The sequence below is a fragment of the Leucoraja erinacea genome, chromosome 10 (assembly GCF_028641065.1).
Source record: "Leucoraja erinacea ecotype New England chromosome 10, Leri_hhj_1, whole genome shotgun sequence".
Taxonomy (NCBI): domain Eukaryota; kingdom Metazoa; phylum Chordata; class Chondrichthyes; order Rajiformes; family Rajidae; genus Leucoraja; species Leucoraja erinaceus.
In genome coordinates, this window is record NC_073386.1 from 17,518,690 (window position 1) to 17,541,962 (window position 23,273).

The following is a 23,273-nucleotide window of genomic DNA, read 5'->3' on the forward strand; positions in this document are numbered from 1 at the left end:
TTGTAAACAATGCCGCATACAACATCTCAAGAAGGGTCTTGATCCAAAACGTCACCCATTCCTTCTCTTCAGTGATGCTGCCTGTCCCGCTGAGTTATGCCGGCATTTTCTGTCTGTCATGAGTAAATATGTTTAATTATTTATTTAATTAAATCCTCTATTGTTCATGATTGTTGTGTTGAGAACTGATTGCATTGGAAAATTCAAGTGATGGATATATTATCTTGAATAAGCTTGTTTGAGGCTTTGGTAGGTGTTATAGACAAAGCTGTTCCTGCAACTATGGATTAGCCAACTTCAGTGTTGTTCTCTTGTCCAATACTCTGTTTTTTTTAATGGGCAAATAATATTTATATTCGTGCCCTAATATGCAATACTCATTCTATTTGTATGTATCACCCACTAACTTAGAGAAGTCAAATTTAGAAGCACCCTAGATTCTATTGTAGATGAGATCATTAAAATTGGCATCAGTTCTTCATTTGAGTGTTACTAGCTGCACAATTCTCTCAACCACATTGCAACACTGTAGCCAGATGAAATATGTCATGTAGACCATCAGGAAAAGGTACTTAAAACAAGATTATTCATTGTAATGAAAAGGAACCGCAGGTGTTGGTTTATACCTAAGATGGACAGAAAATGCTGGAGTAAACTAGCTGGTCAGGCAGCATCTAAGCAGAAAATGGAGAGATGACGTTTCGGGTCAGGACCCATCTTCAGACTAGTTGCATATTATGTCTATCTAAGATTATCAATTGGTTTGGCTCCCCTTCTGAAGATTCTATGGAGAGAAGGAATTGGCGACGTTTTGGTTCAAGACCCTTCTTCAGACTGATGTCAGGTGAGGGGGTAGGACAAAGAAAGAATGTAGGCGGAGACTACTTAGTAGGTAGTCATCTACTACAAACCCACTGACTCCCATAGGTATCTTGACTACACTTCTTCCCACCCGTCTCCTTGTAAAGCCTCTATCCCCTACTTCCAATTCCTCCGTCTACGCCACATCTGCACCCAGGATGAGGTTTTCATATCAGGGCATCGGAGATGGCCTCATTCTTTAGGGAACGGGTTTCCCCTCTTCTATTATAGATGAGGCTTTCACTAGGGTCTTCTCGATATCCTGCAGCTCCACTCCCACTCCCTCTTGTAACAAGGACAGAGTCCCCCTTGTCCTCACCTTCCACCTCATCAGCCGTCACATACAACATATAATTCTTCAACATTTTCGCCACCTCCAAAGGGATGCCACTACTGGCCATATCTTCCTATCTCCACCCCCTTTCTACTTTCCGCAGAGACAGTTCCCTCCGCAACTCCCTGGTCAACTCCTCCCTTCCCACCCAAACCACCCCCTCCCCAGGTACTTTCTCCTGCAACCTCAGGAGATGCAACACCTGTCCCTTTACCTCCCCCCTCAACTCCATCCAAGGATCCAAACAGTCTTTCCAGGTGAGGCAGAGGTTCACTTGCACTTCCTCCAACCTCATCTACTGCATCTGCTTTTCCAGGTGTCAACTTTGCTACATCGGTGAGACCAAGCGCAGGCTCGGCGATCGTTTCGCTGAACAGCTCTGCTCAGTCCATCTTAACCAAGCTGATCTCCCGGTAGCCCAGAACTTGAACTCCCCCTTCCATTCCCAATCTGACCTCTCTGTCCTGGGCCTCCTGCATTGTCAGAGTGAGGCACAGTGTAAATTGGAAGAACAGCATCTAATATTTTGCTTGAGTTGTTTACAACCCAATGGTATGAACATTGACTTCTCTAAATTCAGGTAGCCCTTGTTCTCTCTCTTCATTCCCACCTCCACCTCTTCATTCCCAGTTCTCCCACTAGTCCCACTGTCTCCGCCTACATTCTTTGTCCTACCCCCTCCCTTGACATCAGTCTGAAGAAGTGTCTCAATCTGAGACATTGCCAATTCCTTCTCTCCATATGTGCTGCCTCACCTGCTGAGTTTCTCCAGCATTTTGTGTCTACCTTCGATTTTACCAGCATCAGCAGTTCTTTCTTAAACACTTTGACTCATATTTTGGCTTCTCTACAAATTTCAGATTTGTTTCAAATTTATGCAAATGTCGGTGCTCCCTGTAAAACGCCCAGGGACATTTTGCTTCATTAAGAACATGTTGAAATTGCAAGATGCTGTGGTTATTGTTGATTTGAGAATGGCTGATTGATGCAAAGCATTGGAGCCACAGTATAAAGGAATGATGTTCCTCCTCCATCACCGTGGCACAAATCGAGCATACACCGCAGTACTGTAACCAACAATGAAGGGTGGATCCAGACAAATTCCTGAGGTGTTTGTCATCGACATGCCCCTGCCTTCACCTTGTTGCAGAAATCTTCCTGGATTAAACAAGCTTAAAGTAGACAACCTGAATGTTGTCATTAACCGGGAGAGGCCCAGAATAATGCTGATGGCTACAAGGTTTGAGATTGTGTGGACTGCACGTTGGATGTTGTGAGATATCTTTGCGGTGAGCATAGGTCTGAATGAGCAGTGCAAGATTCAGGGCTCTGCTGCTGAAACTCCCTTGCCCCAATGCAGTTGCCCCCTTTTCAGTTTCTTCCCCTCTGAAGAAACACCTTCAAGGCAATAATAAGGCAGAAATCCAGGAAAATGTTTGCACAGATTACACCACACTTTTTTTCTTCTGTTTGTACAAGATGCCCATTGTGAACATTAACCAGCTCATTATTCCATTGAACTGGAAGGATACAGATCTATTCTGTTGATTTTACACTTAGTGTTGTTCACATTTAAGCTACTGTATGCTCTTTGTAGGCTAGTCACCTAGAGATAGAAACATAGAAAATAGGTGCAGGAGTAGGCCATTCGGCCCTTCGAGCCTGCACTGCCATTCAATATGATCATGGCTGATCATCCAACTCAGTATCCCGTACCTGCCTTCTCTCCATATCCCCTAATCACTTTAGCCACAAGGGCCACATCTAACTCCCTCTTAAATATAGCCAATGAACTGGCCTCAACTACTTTCTGTGGCAGAGAGTTCCAGAGATTCACCACTCTCTGTGTGAAAAATGTTTTTCTCATCTCGGTCCTAAAGGATTTCCCCATTATCCTTAAACTGTGACCCCTTGGCCTGGACTTCCCCAACATCGGGAACAATCTTCCTGTCCAACCCCTTAAGAATTTTGTAAGTTTCTATAAGATCCCCCCTCAATTTCCTAAATTCTAGCGAGTACAAGCCGAGTCTATCCAGTCTTTCTTCATACGAAAGTCCTGACATCCCAGGAATCAGTCTGGTGAACCTTCTCTGTACTCCCTCTATGGCAAGAATGTCTTTCCTCAGATTTGGAGACCAATGAAAGATAGCTCAGAAATCTGACTGCACCGTAATGATAGGCTGGCATTTAATGTTAGAATATACCATGGTCATTTCAGTGTGGAGATTTATCTACAGGGATGGTAGAAGTGTCCAAGGTACCTGAGAATTATTCACATTATGTCCAGGTTTCCAATACTTGCCCTTTAAATATGTGGCTGATGAACAAGAGAGCCTCCACAGAAATTTACTTCTACAATTTTACATTCCTGAAATATACGTCTGAATCCTATCAAAGTAACGATAACAATAATTAAAATACATTTGGATAGTTGCATAGACATGAAAGGTTTGGAGGCATATGGGCAGGTGGGACTAAAGTAGATGGGGCATCTTGTTTGGGATGGGCAAGTTGAGCCAAAGAGCCTTTATTCCATGCTGTATGTGCCTTCTTAATCACCACATCAGTGTGAAGTGACCAGGTTAGGTTGCTGGTGACATGAACGCCTAGGAACCTGGATCTGATGACCTTTTCCACAGCAGCTCCATTTATGAGGACACGGTTGTGTTCACAACACCACCATCAACTGCCCCCCTGCCAACTTATTCTCCCCTCCCCCCTCCCCACATCCATAGGTCAATAACCAAACAACCAATTGTTCCCATTTGCTTGCATTAAGGGCAAGGTTGTTATTTTGATTCCATGACATATGGTTCCCCAAATCTTTCCTGTACTCCGTCCTATCAAAATTGTTGATCTTGCCGCCAACAGTGATATTATCTGTGAACTTAAAGATCGAATTGGAGAGATCCGAATACGTTTGAAACCTCTGTGCTACCTTTATAATTTGACATGGATTGGTACTTTAATTCAGGGACATCATGGAAATGAAAATCTCACCCCATTCAGAAGGATCCTCTTGCAAGATGCAAGGAACTGCAGATGCTGGAATCTTGAGCAAAGCACAAAGTGCTGGAAGAACTTAGCGGGTCTGTGGAGGGAATGGACAGGCGATGTTCAGTGTTGGGACCTTTCTTCAGACCGAATCCTCTTGTGAGGTTGAATTGAAGCCATGTACTTCTGGCAGAGCAATATGAGGTTCCCTGTGCCATTTAATTTAAACTGGGTCTCAAACACGATACTGATACAGGATGGAGACTAGTGGAAAATGTTCCTTCCCATTAAACAAAATTTGATGAATCTGAAAAATATAAAGGCATATATTTCATGCAAAGCAATACAGACGCATCACATTGGCAACATTTTTATAGCACATGGGTAATTTGCACATATTTTAATTTTAAAAGTATACTTCCTTTTATAGGTTCAAATCAGTTGAGTGGAAATTAGAAACATCTTAGACCCACATCTGTTTTGGTTGGAACATGTGCTTCCTCTTTGATTAAAGCTCATAGACAAAATAATACCTTATTATACAATATTATACAAAAGGAAGAGAATGCAGCTTCAACAGGAAACCATTGAGTGGTTTATCATGTTACAAAGTTGTGTTTTGGAACATTTACAGGTTTATTCTGCCTCCAAACCTGAGCGAACACAAGGCTGAGGCCTGAAGAAATTTCTCGGCCCTATCTGGATGTAATTCTGTAGCAGTGACTCATCGCTGTGTTTTTCTTTTTCTTGGCACGAGTTCTCATGTGAACAGAGCTGTTTGCATTTTATCTCCACATTCTTTAGCTTCTTTAATGCCTCTGTGGCTATTTCTGCCAACTGTTCAGTGGCGTGCAGTACCCACAATGCGGAGTGCCATACCTTGCAGGCTATGTATGAAGCTGAAGGAAGAGGAGATTGGTAAGTACTTTTTAATATTTAGTTTAGTCGCCGAAGTTCAGAAGACTTTGAAATTTTACGCTGTGATTTTCAATGGTTGGCAGTTAGATATTCCGCAGGATCATCCAAAAGTTGAAGATGCAACTGGGGCTGGTAATATGTGGAATGCAAACGGTATAATTTTTCAGTTTACATTAGAGATATCACTTGTGTTTGTTTATGATGAGAGTGCACATTTTAGTGTGGCTCATGTGCATCTTCTGATCCTGAACAATGTCATAAAAAACATTTTAAATGCTTGCCTATCCCATGTGAATGATGCAACTTTCTGAGAACTGGGCACATTGGATCAGCAATTAATTTGTTTAATTGCCAGGCTAAATGTTAACTGTGGCTCATCTCCCACATGCTATATGTGTGAAGCAAGATTACAACAGTGTGCAAGCTTTTAAACTTTGTACAAAGTAAGGTGGCTGAAGAGAACATAAATATTAATTACACACTGTGCTGTTAGTGCAGGACTAAGCTAATTAAATGTTGGGTGTAGTCTCCTGAAACCTACGTGAAACGGACCTCAAATTTACGAAGTGATAGACAGAAAGAGCTGGAGTAACTCAATTGATCAGGCAGCATCTCTGGAGAAAAGGGATAAGTGATGTTTCGGGTCGTTGCCTTTCTTCAGACAGGGTCCCAACACAAAACGTCACCCATCCTTTTTCTCCTTGAGTTCCTCCAGCAGTTTGTGTCTGTCTTTGGTATAACCAGCATCTTCAGTTGTTTGTTTCCACTCTTAAACTTACTGGTGTGTGGCTTGCTGGATAGCCATTGAAAGCCCAGTTTCCAGTAATCCATTTGCCGCATGTGTAGGAAGTTCCACCTGTATTATCCAACATTGATACTTATTTATCACACCCATTCTCTTGCCAATCCCTTCCCCAAAAATTAACTCTTCACTGAAGCATAGTCTTGCTTGCTCTGGTTATGCTGGTGGAATTGCCATGTGGGTTCTATCCTAAGCCTTGACTGCAAATGTTAGAAAGCTTTACATAACTCTTCTAGATACTGATTCATGCACTGTACCCACACGTTCACTTTAAGCAGATGTTGGCAGATCCTACCAGATACTTTGCTTATCACACCACAAGCCTAACTCAGGCATTCTGAGGCCACTTTGTCACTCTTGCTGCTGCCTTAGCTTCAACCAGTACAGACCAGGAAATTCTCTGGTCTTCATGGCTCAGTATTCATTGGATTTACTGACATAATCAAACACCACTCACACCCTGGTCATTCCCTCTTCTCCCCTCTTCCATTGAGCAGAAGATACAAAAGCTTTATACACGTACAACTGGATTCAATAACAGCTTCTTCCCCGCGATTATCAGATTCTTGGTCAGATCACTCATAAGCTAAGGATGAATTTATATTCTTAGAACATAAAACAATACAGCACAGGAACAGAGCCTTTAGCCCATAGTCTGTGCCAAATATAATGACAAGCCCAACTCATCTGCTTGCACATAATCCAAATCTCACGATTCCCTGCATATCCAAAAGCTACTTAAATGCCACTATCATATCTGTTCTCACCACAACCCCTCGTAGTGTATTCCAGGCACCCATCACCCTCCATATAAAAAAACTTGCCTCGCACATTTCCTTTTAACTTTGCCCATCTCACCTTAAAGCTAATATTCTAATTATTTTTCTATTCTGGGAAAAATGTTCTGACAGTCTACCCTGGCAAGCTCTGGCATTCTAGAGAAATCAATCCAAGTCTATCCCGACCTCTCCTTGTAGTTAATACTCTCTAATCCTGGCATCATTCTGGTAAATCTGTTCTGCACCCTTTACAAAGCCTCCGCATACTTCCTGCATTGGGGTGACCAAAGCTTCTTCATTCGTGTCCATCTTCCATGTTTCAAATGTTGACATCGTCTGTCCTGAAAAGGACGTAAGCTTCCAGTGACAATCAGTGGGAGCCATCACTTGTTGCAATAGACAATGGTGGTAGCAGAATTAGCTCGGGATACTTCCAGTTTCCAGTCCCGCGACATGGACGCTTCTGCTATGGGCCGGCGACCAGAACTGCATGCAATACTCCAAATGCGGCCTCACCAAAGCCCGAGAAGGATGCATCGTGTTTTCCAACCTACCTTGTCACAGTCCTTGCACTTTTTGTAACTGTGCTATCTTTGTAACTGTGCCATTATTCTGCATTTGTTTCCTTTATATTTTGCATGTTGAATGGTTTGATTGGAATCATGTATGGATGATTCATCTGAAAAGCATGCAAAGCAAAGTGTTCCACTGTGTGTCAATACACGTTACAATCATAAACCAATACTAATAACAATATCAAGCTAATAAGGAATTAATTGTCGGTAAAGGGGTCATTTGAAACAAATACTTTTATTCCAATCTATGTGAAAGAGAGAGGCTAATCCAACCAACCATTCCAAATCAGCTTTTCCCAGTGCAATTCCTTACTTGCCAAAACAGAATATAAGAAAACAAACCAACATCACAGAACTCCTCCCCGATCCATTAATTTGAGCCTGAACAACCAAGCTCAAATTAAAAATAATTGTTACCTAATTACCTTAAGTAAAACTTGAGATCATTTAGATAATTAACTTATTCCTTGAGAACATTCCTGTCAATTATGTGCAAGTGAGATTGCCGTATTTCCTATCCATTGAGATGGCGATGAAAATTATTTCCTTGAAGATGGACACAAAATGCTGGAATAACTCATTGAGTTAGGCAGCAGCCGGAGAAAAGGAGAAAATGAATAGGTGACGTTTTGGGTCAAGACCCTTTTTCAGACTAAGAGTGGATTCTCTGTCTGGAGAAGGGTCTCGACCCAAATCCAGAGATGCTGCCTGACCCGATGAGTTACTCCAACATTTTGTGTCTATATTCGGTGTAAAACAGCATCAACAGTTCCTTCCGACACATGTGATTCCTTGAACTGAGTCAGAAGGTGGAACAACAATTTCAGGGTTAACAAGGATTTATATGGTGGCTGCATGAACCTAAGTTCTCAGGAGCACATCAGCATTCATTTTGGTGGGTGCAGGGATTCCCTTAGATAAGGAAGCAAGTCACACAGTTTAGAGATACAGCGCGGAAACAGGCCCTTTGGAACCAAGGCAATTTTTTTAAACATTAACCAAGGCAATTAACCTACAAACCTGTAATTTCTTTGGAGTGTGGGAGCAAACCGAAGATCCCGGAATAAATCCATGCAGGTCACGGGGAGAATGTACAAACTCCGTACAGACAGCACCCGTAGTCGGGATCGAACCCGAGACTCCGACGCTGCATTCGCTGTAAAGCATCAACTCTACCTTTGCGCCACCGTGACCACCCCTGGATAGGTCTCTTATCTGTGGTCCCCATTACATCCCCATGATATAACATCCAATATTCACTCTGTTCAGGGAATAATGGGTAGATGGTCCTATCCAATACACAAGTGCTGCCTTTTGCTACTTTCATTCTTCAGTTGGAACCAAAAACAATCCCATGCCATAAGGAAGTCAGAGATGAGAAGAAGGTCAGATGCTATTGCATCTATCCTCCTACATCATTGTTGGAATCCTTTTGCATGCAGTGGGCAGAGCATTGATGCTTTGAAATGAGTGCAGGTGGCCAGCGGATGAAGGAGGAGATGGGATATGGGATGATCTGATCCAGCAACATGTTTTATAGCTGCTCTAGCAAACACAGAGGTATTTTTCCCCCCTTGTTTACCCACATATATATTTAGGCCAAAGTGGATCAGCACACTCCTGTACCTGAATCCAGTTGTTCGCTGGCACATTCTTTATTGTAATGTTGACCTTATATTTGGTGTCTTCTCCACAGGTCTCCAATGTTAAAGGCACCATTCATTTGTCACTACAAATGGGGACGACTCTTTCATGAGCCATTGGCAGCCTTTCAGGGGTTACTGGTATTGGCAATGTCACCACTATCATCCATCTAAGTCATGGCTGTGTAGTACGAATGTAAGGAACGTTGTTAGTGGAGGTCCAGTGGGGCAGTGGTAGAGTTGTTGTCTTGCAGAGTCAGAGACCCAGGTTCGATCCTGACTATAGGTGCTGTCTGTACAGAGTTCATGTGTTCTCTCTGTGACTGCATGGATTTTCTCTCCGGGTGCTCCGGTTTCCTCCCACACTCCAAAGATGTGCAGGTTTGTAGGTTAATTGACTTGGGTAAAAAAAAAATTAAATTGATCCTATTGTGTAGGATAATCCTAGTGTATGGGGTGATTGCTGGTCACCACGGACTTGGTGAGCTGAAGTGTCTGTTGCCACACTGTATCTCTAAAGTCTAAAGTCTAGTGGGACTGGAAAAATGTACGAGGAATCATTTCTAAACCTGACTGATGAATGGAGCTGGTGACTAGGATGTGTATAATGACAATGTTAAGAACTTGAGAAGGACATTCAGATCCTCTTGGTTGCTCTGCAATTTAATAACATCATGGCTCATGTGCCTTAACTTGACTGCACTAACACAATATTCCTTGTTTCCCTTAAAAAACAGAATGCTATCCATCTTGACCTTGAGTATGCACAGTGAAAGAGCCTCTACAGGCATCTTGTGTGGACAATTACAAAGATTATCTTCTCGGAGAAGAAACTTCTCTTCTCTGTCCTAAGTTACCAGTCACCTGCTTGGAGGCTACGATTCCCAGCCAGTGGAAACTGCAACTGCATCTCTTCCAAGTCAAACCACATAAACCTTTGCATTTTTTAATGAGATCACCTCTACCTTCTTCTAAACTCTGGAGTGTCCAGGTCCCGACTCCTTAAACTCTCCTTGTGGGATAAACCCGACATCCGAGTAATTGATCTGGGTAAATGTCATTGCACTGCCTCTATTGGAAATACTGACCTCCACACATAAGCGACCAAGATTATACACAAGATTCCAGATGTGATCTTACTGGGGCAGTACATAATTGCAGTAAAGGCTTTTAAAATCTTTTTACAATAAACGTCACATGACATTTGCCTTCAGAATTGCTTGCCCTACCTTCTATTTAACTTTCAATGATCTGTGTACCTCAACACCAAAGGGACACAAAAATACTGGGGAAACTCAGCAGGTGCAGCAGCATCTATGGAGCGAAGGAAATAGGCAACGTTTCGGGCCGAAACCCTTCTTCCGATTATCTCTCGGTGAAGAAACTTCTCTTCTCTGTCCTAAGTTACGGCCCGAAACGTTGCCTATTTCCATCGCTCCATAGATGCTGCTGCACCCACTGAGTTTCGCCAGCATTTTTGTGTACCTTCGATTTTTCAGCATCTGCAGTTCCTTCTTAAATACCTCAACACCAAGGTCCTTTTGACCAAGTATCATGATTAAATATAACACTTCACCTTTCCACTTTTCCTTCCAGAGTAATGACCTCAGTAATGACCTTTTTTTAAGATTATATTCCATCTGCCATGACCTAGCCATCATTTAACCTGTTTCTTTTCATCCTTGTCTTTGCTCAAACTTTGCAATTTTAGCAAACTTGGATAGATTGCACTTGATCCCCTCATCTGAATCATTGGCACTGTACAGTTGGGGAACCACCACCAATGTCAACAGCACCCCATGGGTGAAAGCCTTCCAGTCTGAAAATCACCTACATAGTTCAACTTGCTGTTTTCTATCCATAAATCAATCCTCAATACACACCAGGAAACCACGTGCTCTGTTATTTTTAGAATATCTACAGTGGCCCCTTATCAAAGGTCTCCTGAAAGTCAAAATACACCACATCAACTGGTTAGGGCCTTGTCCATCCAGTTAACCACAACCTTTAAAATCACTAACAGATTTATTAAACACGGTTTCCATGTCATAAATCTACATTGAAATGAAAATGAAATGAAATGATTCAATTTATTGTCATTGTCAGTGTACAGTACAGAGACAACGAAATGCATTTTTAGCATCTCCCTTGAAAGGGAGACACAGGGCGTCGCGGTGTGCCCGCGCCTGCCGCCGTATGCCCGTGCCTGCCGCCGTAATTGATACTGCACAATCTTATTGTTTTCCAAGTGACAGCTTAACATTTCCATAATATTACACCATTTTCCCTGTTGCAGATGTCAGACTCAATGGCCTGATTACCCCTGTTTTATTTTCTCGTCCTCCTTGTTTACATAGCGACATTACATTTTCTACCTCCCAATCTGAGAACGGTTCTAAAATCTGTTAGATTTGGGAAGATGACAACCAATGCAAGTCCTTAACTATCCTCGAATTCTGGACATCAGGTTCAGGAGATTAATTAGATTTCACTCCCATTCATTTATCCATTGCTTTTTTCAAACAATGATAATTTCTTTGATCTTCTCATTTTCCCGTTTGACCTGCAGTTCTTTACTCTCTCCAGGACCCTTTCTGTGTTTTTTTTTCCTCTTGAAGTCAAACACAAAACATTTGTTTCATTTCTCTGCCATTTCCTTGTTCCCCATCTCAATATCTCATGCCTCAGTTTCTAAGAGACATTCATTAACTTTTACTAATCTTTTCCTTTTTTGTATATCTAAAGAGGTTTTTACAATCTGTTTTGATGTTTCTTGCTTGCCTCCTCTTGATTTCCACTTCCACTTTCCTTATCAATGTCTTGATCGTCCTTTCCTGAATTCTGAAGTCTTCCCAATCCTCAGGCTCACTGTTTTTATTGGCAACATTATAAACCTTGTTCCTTTGATCTATTACGACCTTTTAAGTTCTCTCGATAGCATGTCAGATCAAATTTGACAAATCGTTGGGAATATTTTGAGGTTATAACTATCAGATTAAACAAGGTGAACCAGGAGCTCGTAGCAAACTTTACTTCTAAGGGAAGGTTCCTTCCTGGTCCAGACAGCACAAGCATTTATTTAGTTAAGAAATAGCATAGTTCCTTGGCTATCTGTTTTGTGCAGTAAAAGTAATGAAATGACGGGTAGGGGGTCTAGGGCAAATGTGCTGTCCAGAAGCCTGTGCTTAAACAGAATGTACCTGCTTCCAGGTATCCAGACGAGTTAAGATGGTGGTGGCATCTTTTACCATGCTGTTGCCTGTTCCACATGCTGCCTCTGCCTCTGCACTAGTTGACTCTATGAGGAGTTCCCCGAGGGCAGTGTGAACCTCAGCAGAATTCCCAACAGAGTAAATGGGAGAATGTTTTGTTTAGTTTAGAGATACAGAGTGGAAACAGGCCCTTTGGCCCACCGAGTCCATGCCGACCATTGATCTTCTGTGCACTACTTCCATGTTATCCCACTTTCGCATCCTACACACTGGTGCAATTTACAGAGACTAATTAACCTACAAACTTGCACGTCTTCGGAAAGTGGGAGGAAACCAGAGTACCCGGAGAAAACGCACGCGGTCACAGGGAGAAAGCGCAAACTTCACACAGACAGCACCTGGAGTCAGGATCGAACCTGGGTCTCTGTCGCTGTAAGGCAGCAGCTCTACTGCTGACAATCAGGGGAAAAATAAAGTCGGAGATGTCAGGCAGCACCCGTGGGGAAAGAAACAGCTATCAATTCCGATCAGTGAACTTTAATCTGAACATTCCCACAAATGGACTTCAATGCCAACATTATTCAGCAACTGGTACAGTGGTAAAATATAAGTATTAAGGATAACAATTGTGTAACGTGCATATTTTCTGTTTATTCAGCTGATCAAGGGTTAAAGTCCTTAGTGCAGCATTTGTGTTACCACATATAAATTCTGTTTACTCAGCGGGGCAATGGTTAAGATATAGCATAGTCCCTTGGCTATCCACTCTCAGCATGTCATGCTCACCATATGCAGTTCCTGTTTAGTCAGGAGTGCAGGAGTAGCTGCCACAGCGCTGGTAGCAATAACCGTGTCGCATTTTTCACAGCCCTGGGCAGATCATCCACGATCATATTGAATGAGGGGCCTGGTGACATACTCCTGCTATTTTGGTGTGGGTTCAGACACGGATTAAATCACCATTATCAAAGTGTCAGGGAGCATGTTTGAAAATACACACGTTTTAAAAAAAAAAATCCTGTCGCTAAGACTTCACTCCCACTTAAATTCAGAAATAATTTCAATGCGTAAAACTTAAAAAATGCAGAACTCAAAGTTTCCAAGAAAAGTCAGTTCCTTCCTTTAAATCGCTCATAAAATTGACCTTGTTGTGAAATATTTCCGAACAGCAGCTGAAATGAATTGAAATGTTCACATTGGTGGTTAATTCCATACAATGCATGACCAATCCATTGATAGCAGGGAGCTCTCCCTTCCCCTGGAACTCCTGACCAAAACAGCACCAGAGCTAAGTTGTACATTCATCTCTACTCGGTGAGGGAGAAAGTCCCCCGAGAGAGGTTGTGAGGGCAAAATGGAGGTCATGGCTGATCGCATAAGTGGGAAGATGAGGCCAAATTTATGGTATTAATTAAGTAGGATATAATATGGGGGCTCTGGTAATTACGACGACAATGATATCCCGTCTCCCCACTGTGCAGGTTTGTTATAGTGCTCTTGGTCCTTCAGTCTGAACACTCTCAGCACAAGCCCGGCTGTATGGTGGGAAAGGCACCAACTTGAAGTGTACTCTTCTGCATTGGGAATGTGGGTACTAGGAACAATTCTCATTCTCATTCTCCTGCCTTCTCCCCATAACCCTTGACACCTGTACTAATCAAGAATCTATCTATCTCTGCCTTAAAAATATTAATCGACTTGGCCTCTACAGCCTTCTGTGGCAAAGAATTCCACAGATTCGCCACACCCTGACTAAAGAAATCCCTCCTCATCTTCTCCCTAAAGGAATTTCCTTTAATTCTGAGGCCAAGACCTCTAGTCCGATGACTCACCACATCCACTCTATCCAAGCCATTCACTATTCAGTAAGTTTCAATGAGGTCCCCCTCATTCTTCTAGAGTCCAGCGAGTACAGGCCCAGTGTCATCAAATGCTCATCATATGTTGACCCACTCATTCCTGGGGTCATCTTGTAAAACCTCCAGGGCCAGCATATCCTTCCTCAGAGATGGTGCCCAAAATAGCTCACAATATTATTAACTCATTAGTATTGTGAAAATAGGAATGAACATTTTTTTAATACAAATATCGGCATCTGAAATGGAAACAAAACTTGCCAGAAATGTGGGACCTTATCAAAGGCTTTCTGAAAGTCCAGATACACCACATCAACTGGCTCTCCTTCATCCATTTTACTTGTCACACCCTCAAAACATTCTCGATGATAAGTCAAGCAGGATTTCCTCTTCATAAATCCATGTTGACTTGGGCCAATCCTTTAACTTCTGTCAAATTGCACTGTTATTACTTCTTTAATTTCTTTCAGTTCCTCTATCTCCCTAGATCTGCTGTCCTCTAGTACATCTGGGAGATTGTTTGTGTCTTCGTTAGTGAAGACAGAACCAAAGTACCGGTTCAACTCTTCTGCCATTTCCTTGTTCCCCATAATAATTTCACCCGTTTCTGCCTTCAAGAGACCCACATTTGGCTTTACAAATCTTTTTCCCTTCTGTATATTCTTGGCCAGCTCACCCTCGTACCTCATCTTTTCAGTCTGTATTGCCCTTTTTGTTAACTTCTGTTGTCTTTTGAAAGTTTCCCAATCCTCTGGCTTCCTGCTAATCTTTGCTATGTTATACACATTTTCTTTTAGTTTTATTCCATCCCTAACTTCCCTTGTCAGCCACGGTTGCTTTTTACTCCCCTTAGAATCTTTCTTCCTCTTTGGAATGAAATGATCCTGCATCTTCTGGATTATGCTCAGAAATTCCTGCCATTGCTGTTCCACCGTCCTTCCTGCTAGGATCCTTTTCCAGTCAATCTTGGTCAGCTCCTCTCCCATGCCTTTGTTCAACTGCAACACTGGCACTTCTGATTTAACCTTCTCCCTCTCAAATTGCAGATTAAAACTGATCATATTATGGTCACTACCTCCTATTGGTTCCTTTACCTTGAGTTCCCTTATTAAATCTGGTTCATTAGACAATGCTGATTGCCTTCTCTATGGTAGGCTCCAGCACAAGCTGCTCTAAGAATCCATCTACAAACTCCCTCTCATGGAGTCCAGAACCAACCTGATTTTCCCAGTCTACCTGCACATTAAAATCACAGTGGCATTACCTGTGTTGCACACCAACTTTAACTCTTACAGCAACTTGGACCCTATATCCAGGCTACTGTTTGAGGTCCTGTAGATAACTCCCATTAGTGTCTTCTTACCGTTACAATTCCTCAATTCTATCCACAGCGACTCTACATCGTCAGTCCCTATGCCCAAGGGACTGAATTTCATCCCTCACCAACAGAGCTATCCCACCACCTCCTCTGCCCACCTGCCTGTTCTTTCTCTAGGACGTATAACCCTGAATATTCAGTTCCCAGTCCAGATATGTCTCTGTAATCCCCACAATGTCATATCTACCAATCTCTAACTGAGCCTCAAGCTCATCCACTTTACTTCTTATACTTCACGCATTCATATATAATATTTTTAATCCATTATTCACCTCACCTTTCACATCAATTCCCAATGACAATAAAATATATTATTATTATTATTATTATTATTATTATTATTATTATTATTATTATGAGCTTTCTGCCCCGTTAATTCTGGTGTCTTTCTTAACTTTTCCTATACTCTCTTTCCCTTTAACTCCATCCTTGTATTTCCAATTTGTCTCCTCACCCCCACTATACTCAACAAGTCCACAGCATCTGAAGAGAGACATGTGGTAGATGTTTAGTCAGAGATTTGTTGAAGTCAGCTTTTTCAATAGTCGTTGCAATAAAATTGTGTTTTTTTCTTTTTTATCTTTTCTATCCTCCACTTGCTGTCAGGATATAATTTTAAATGACGATAAAATAGTGGAGGTTGATTGTCCAACAGTTAAACATAATTTATTTTACGTGCAGGAAGTATTTAAATAGTTTATTCGTAGACTTGTTTAAAAATAACAAGAGCAGCTCAAGGCTTGGACCTGATTTGACTGGACTAATTCTCTCAGTGGCTTTATGGAAATAAAAGGTAGCCTGTTGTTTCAATAAGATAAAATTGATTCCAGCATTGCAAGTCTTTACAGCATGAAATGAACACTTCCAATTTAGAAACTTTTTAAGTTTCTTGCATGTTTAAAATCTACGTTTTACAGGGATTTTCAACTTTAATTGTCGACTAATGATAATTTTGCCACGCACTTTTGTCAAACCCAAGGCAGCAGCAGAAGCTAGGAGAGATCACACACCTTCATCTGTTTATCCCCTCCCCAGATGCTGGTTGACCCGATGAGTATCTCCAACACTTTGTATTTTGAGTTTGGAACGAACGGTTTAAAATTGGACTATTATGTACATATTAAATTCTTTCAAATGCAGGAAGAAGCAGTTCCTTCAATATTATTTTACTCAGTTTGTAAGTAATGTCCTGTGCTGTTCATTTCCTTCAGTGGCATATTTTTTATTTTGCTTGTAACAAATTCCATTTAAATGAGAAATGTTAAACATACTGCTTTTTACTTCCAGCTGGAGCATGTAATTTTTGTGATATTGTATTTCTGTCCGTTCTCCAATTTTCAATTGATGCATATTACACTTTTTGCCCAATTGTACAAAGCTGAATATACACAGCTTTCTTCCATTTTTGGCACGTTTCAAAGGTGTCATTTAGTTTGCTGTCAAAATGAATTGTTTTATTCAACTGATATTCAGAACAATATCTAGTAATAAATCTCACGCAAGAAAAATGTTTCATTTCCCTTTCCGGTCCCTCACCAGGTAGACAGACCCGTAGTCAAAGTCTCACTAAATCAGAATCTTTTTACGGGGTGGAACATTGCAACCTTCACGTGGTCTGCCCTGTTTCGACGAATGCAATCAACCCGGAATGCACAATCAAATAAGATCAAATAGAACAAGTTGTCCTACAACTTTAGGCTATGCGTGCCATATGCAAGAAGAAGAAAAATAAGCATTTTACCATTATCTGGTTACCTTTTGACCAGAAGGATGGGTGCATATTGGGCATTTATGGTGGCAAGCACTTGTCACGGGTGGGGTTAGGAGAAATGAATTGAACAATGATGAGCGTTTGACACCACTGGGCCTGTACTCGCTGTATTTGGGAAGATGGGGGGAACACACCACATTAAAACTTACCGAATAGTGAAAGACCTGGATAGAGTGGATGTGGAGAGGATGTTCCACTAGTGGGAGAGTCCAGGACCAGAGGCCATAGCCTCAGAATAAAAGGACGGACCTTTAGAAAGGAGATGAAGAGGAATTTCTTTAGTTAGAGGGTGGTGAATTGGTGGAATTAATTGCCACAAAAGGCTGTGGAGGCTGTCAATGGATATTTTTAAGACAGAGATTGATAGATTCTGATTAGTATGGGTGTCACGGGCTATGGGGCGAAGGCAGGAGAATGAGCATGAGAATGGTTCCTAGTACCCACATTTCCAATGCAGAAGCAAATAGTTCCAGTTGGTGCCTTTCCCAACATACAGCCGGGCTTGTTCTGAGAGTCTTCAGATTGAAGGACCAAGAGCACGATAACAAACCTGCACACATTGGGGAGACAGGAGATATTATAGTACCTGCTTCAATTATGTCCTCTGACAGCTCGTTCCACAAACCCACCACCTCTGTATAGAAGTTGCCCCTCAGGTTCCTATTACATTTTCCCCCTCTCATCTTAAACCTATGTCCTCTGGTTTGTGATTCTTTGGATAAAAGACTCTGTGCTTTCACCTGGTCCCACTGATGGCATTATACACCTCCATAAGTTCGCCCATCAGCCTCCTATGCTGCAAGGAAAAGCCTGCTAGCCTGCCCAACCTCTCCCTATAGCTAATGTCCTCATATCTTGGCAATATTCTCGTAAATCTTCCCTGCACTCCTTACAATTTAATGACATCCTCCCTATAGCAGGGTAAACTAAACTGAATACAATACGCCAAATGCGGCCTCACCAACACCTTGTACAACTGTAACATGACATCCCAACTACTATATTCAATATAGCAGTCTGAAGAAGGGTTTTCGGCCCGAAACGTTGCCTATTTCCTTCGCTCCATAGATGCTGCTGCACCCGCGGAGTTTCTCCAGCATTTTTGTGTACCTGCTATATTCAATACCCTGACTGATGAAGCCCGATTCTCCTGAACATCCAATGGTACTCTAAAATAGAGACACAAAGAACTGTATGCTAAACTCTTGAGCAAAACACCAAGTGCTGGATAAACTCAGCGGGTCAGGCTGCATCTGTGGAGGGAATGGACAGACAATGTTTTGGGTCAGGACCCTTCTTCAGACTGGAGACTTCCATTCTTCTGGACCTGAAACATCCATTCCCTCCAAAGATGCAGCCTGACCTATTAAGGTCATAAGTCATGAGTGATAGGAGCAGAATTAGGCCATGATGCCCATCAAGTGTTTTGAGCAGTCCAAGACTTCTGTTGATTATCAGGCGTGAATTAATCGATCCTGACCTTGGGTGCTGTCCATGTGGAGTTTGCACGTTCTTCCTGTGACTGCGTGGGTTTCCTCCGGGTGCTTTGGTTTCCTCACACATCCAAATGATGTGCAGATTTGTAGGTTAACGAGTAGAATTTGTAGAACGAGTGTGAACAGGTGATCGGCATAGATCCGGTGGTTTAAAGCGGTGGTTTCCATGATGTATCTCCAAACTAAACCAAACTATCTGAGGATGTAACACTCTGTCATTTAGTTGAGATTAACTGTTTCTCTCACAGATGATTCTCTAATGCAGAAGTGAGAATATGACTTAGACAATCAAATAATCTATGGCAGTGAACTCGAATGAACCTAAAATCATGTGGAAGTTATAATAGGCAATAACCAATTTATTACCCACTTTAACTCATTGCTGATTCTTAAAGTCACAGACCATAAACTATTTAAACTATTATGTTGAAGAAAAGTTTTTGGACTGAACTTTCCTCAAGAGTATCTTATACTCCAGGACCGGAAGTTCAATAAAACCCTCAAACTATGATTCTATTTTATAGTAGGTTATCTACTCAAAATGAACTTCGTGGAACCAAATAAAATGTTATGTTAGTTCATAAGTTTATAAGTGATAGGATCAGAATTAGGCCATTCAGCCCATCAAGTCTACTCAGCTATTCATTCATGCTTGATCTATCTTTTCATCCTAACCCCATTCTCCTGCCTTCTCCCTATAACCCCTGACACCTGTACTAATCAAGAATGAGTTTGTATGAGTAAGTTACTACTTTAATACCAATGAATACAATGAGAGAAAACTGCATCCATATTATTTTGTGGGAGGTATGGAGAACTATATACTTATAGAGTCATAGATTGATACAGTGTGGAAACAGGCCCCTCAGCCCAACTTTCCCATCAGTCGACATGTCCCAGCTACACCCGTCCCACCTGCCCACGTTTGGTCCATATCCCTCCAAACATGGAAACATAGAAATATAGGTGCAGGAGTAGGCCATTCAGCCCTCCGAGCCAGCACCGCCATTCAATATGTCATGGCTGATCATCTAAAATCAGTACCCCGTTCCTGCTTTCTCCCTATATCCCTTGATTCCTTTAGCCCTAAGAGCCAAATCTAACTCTCTCTTGAAAACATCCAGTGAATTGGCTACCACTGCCTTCTGTGGCAGAGAATTCCACCAATTCACAACTCTCTGGGTGAAGAAGTTTTTCCTCACCTCAGTCCTAAATGGCCTACTCCTTATTCTTAAACTGTGACCCCTGGTTCTGGATTCCCTTCGGGAACATTTTTCCTGCATCTAGCCTGTCCAATTCTTTAAGAATTTTATATGTTTCTATAAGATTCCCTTTTATCCTTCTAAATTCCAGTGAATACAAGCCCAGTCGACCTATTCTTTCATCATCTGTCAGTCTCGCCATCCTGGAGAACCTACCCTGCACTCCCACAATAGCAATAATGTGCTTCCTCAAATTAGGAGACCAAAATTGCACACAATATTCCAGGTGCAGTTTCACAAGGACCCTGTACAACTGCAGTAGGACCTCCTTGCTCCTAAACTGAAATCCTTTCGCAATGAAGGAGAACACGTCATTAGTTGTCTTCACTGCCTGCTGTACCTGCATGCTTACGTTCAGTGACTGATGTACAAGCACACCCAGGTTTTGTTGCACCTCCACTTTTCCTAATCTGACACCATTCAGTGGTCCCAGCAGCATCTCTGGAGAGAAGGAATGGGTGACGTTTCAGGTCAAGACCCTTCTTCAGAATGCATCCTTACCATTCAGATAATAATCTGCCTTCCTGTTCTTGCCACCAAAGTGGATAGCCTCACATTTAGCCACATTATACTGCATCTGCCATGCATCTGCCCACTCACCCAAATTATCCAAGTCACCCTGCAGCTTCATAGCATCCTCATCACAGCTCACACTGCCAGCCAGCTTTGTGTCATCCGCAAGCTTGGAGATGTCACATTTAATTCCCTCGTCTAAATCGTTAATATATATTGTAAATAACTGGGATCCTAGCACCGAGCCTTGCGGCACCCCATTAGTCACAGCCAAACCTGTCCTATCCATGTACCTATCTAACTGTTTCTTAAATGTTGGGATAGTCCCTGCCTCAACTGCCTCCTCTGGCAGCTTGTTCTATACACCCACCACCCTTCCTGTAAAAAAGCTGCCCCTCAGATTCCTATTAAATCTTTTCCTATGTCTCTGGTCCTCGATTCACCTTCTCTGGGCAAGAGACTGTGCATGTACATGATCTATTCCTCTCACTTGCCCTGTATCCCTTAAGTAATGAACAACTTATCAGATGTTTAGCCGTTAACCCTAATGAGATGCATGTGAGACATTTCAGTAACGAGTACACATGATGAATATTATCTGTTGCAATCTCTATGGATACAAAGTCTTTCCATGGGAATAACAGGCGACACTCTAAATTAGTTAGAAACAGTGATATTAAATAAAATATATTAAGGTCTAATACTGGCCAACTTGCCTCATGAGCCAACTTCAAATTCCTTGGGGTACACATCCCTGAGGATCTGTCCTGGTCCCTCAACACCGCCAAACTGATTAAAAATACGCAGCAGCGCCTCTACTTTCTAAGGAGGCTTAAGAAAGTTCACCTGTCCCCTCAGATCCTATCCAACTTCTACCGCTGTACCATAGAAAGCATCCTGACCATCTGCTTCATGGTGTGGTATAGCAGCTGCACCACAGCTGACAGGAAGGCACTGCAACGGGTGGTGAAAACTGCCCATCGCATCATCGGTGCCCCGCTCCCTGCCATGGCTGTCCTTCACCGCACACGGTGTCTGAGATGGGCTGGCAAAATCATTAAGGACCCCTCACACCCCAACCATAGACTGTTTGCCCTCGTCCCATCAGGGAGGCAGTAAGGAGCCTGAGGTCTCGTACCAGCAGGCTAAGGAACAACTTCTTCCCCAAGTTCAAGTTCAAGTGAGTTTATTGCCATGTGTCCCTGTATAGGACAATGAAATTCTTGCTTTGCTTAAGCACAGAAAAATAGTAGGCATTTACTACAAACAGATAAATGTGTCCATATACCATGATATAAATATATACACACATGAATAAATAAAACTGGTAAAGTGCAAATAACAGAAAGTGGTTATTAATAATCAGAGTTTTGTCGAGCCAGGTTTAATAGCCTGATGGCTGTGGGGAAGGAGCTATTCCTGAACCTGGTTGTTGCAGTCTTCAGGCTCCTGTACCTTCACCATTACCCTGCTGAACTCACAGGCCTGGCGCTAGCCCCCCCTCCCTTCGCCCCCTTCTCATCAGTACTATTTATGGTTTATATAATTTATAGTTAAGCTTTTATTCACCAGAATATAGCACGTCAATCTTTTGCACCTTAACAACTATCTGTATACATGTGTATGCCTATGTACTTACACCAATATATCCTCATTTGTATATATTGTCTTAATCAGCATTTCACTACTTTGCACCCTGGTTAGATGCAAAACTGCATTCCGTTGTACCTGTACTTGTACTATGTGCAATGACAATAAAGTTGAATCTAATCTAATCTAAACAAATGAGAAAAGTTAAATTAGTGTTAACATCATGTGAAATGTCAAATTGCACCTTGAGCTATTCAGTAATTATTGGCAATGTTACATGGATTAGGTTAGTACTATGCAATGGCCTGCCTGGAGTAATGGCTAGAAGAGTAATCTAACCATGTCAGGGCTTACAAAACCTTTCCAGAATCATTTTCTCCACATCTTCTACATGGAACATTACCAATCCACCCTTGAATTAACTCAGCAAAGTAGAGAAATGTTTCCTAATCTGAGTTGTCAATTGTTAAATGGGACTTCCACAGATTCAAAGAAATTTGTAACACTAAAGAGGCCACTGTATCCTGTACCTCCTCTCATTCCAGATACTAATGCCTAAGGACTCAAAGTCCATGCTCTCAGAATCTTCCAGCATCTGCTTTGTTTCAAGGAGGTAACCCCTCCTTCATCTCTCTTCATAGAATCATTCTCCACACCTGGTCTCATTCTTATGAATCTCCATTACAATAATTTTAAGATAAATATATTCTTCCTTTGGTACATTGAAACACATACTTCCTGAGAAGATTACGGAGAGTATATCAAGGAAGATTCCCTTGAACTTCTACAGGTGTATAGTGGAGAGCATATTGATTTGTTGCACCACCGTCTGGTTCAGCAACTTGAACGCCCAGGAGCGGAAAAGACTGCAAAGAGTGGTGAACACTACCCAGTCCATCACCGGCTCTGACCTCCCCACCATCAAAGGGATTTATCGGAATTGCTGCCTCAAAAAGGCAGGCAACATCATCAGAGACCCACACTACCTTGGCCACACATTCATCTTCACCCCTGCCATCGGGAAGAAGGTACAAGAGTCTGAGAACTGTAACGTCCAGCTTCAGGAACAGCTTCTTCCCTACAGCCATTAGGCTATTAAACACTACAACCTCAAATAAGCACTGAACTACAATAGATTACTATTATTATTATTATTATTATTATTATTATTATTGCATTTTTATATACGTATATATATATACATATATACATATATATATATATACATACATACATACATACATACATACATACCCATACACATACCCATATATATATATATATATATA

General features: G+C 41.9%; 1 long non-coding RNA gene across 1 annotated transcript in view; it reads left to right on the forward strand.

Moving 5' to 3' along the window:
• The first annotated feature begins 5,088 nt into the window (after positions 1-5,088).
• The window catches only part of LOC129700851 (uncharacterized), a 92,800-nt gene continuing 74,615 nt past the window's right edge, over positions 5,089-23,273 (forward strand). The window contains exon 1 of the long non-coding RNA XR_008724111.1: positions 5,089-5,107. This is a non-coding gene — a long non-coding RNA (uncharacterized LOC129700851). The remainder of the gene's footprint in view (positions 5,108-23,273) is intronic.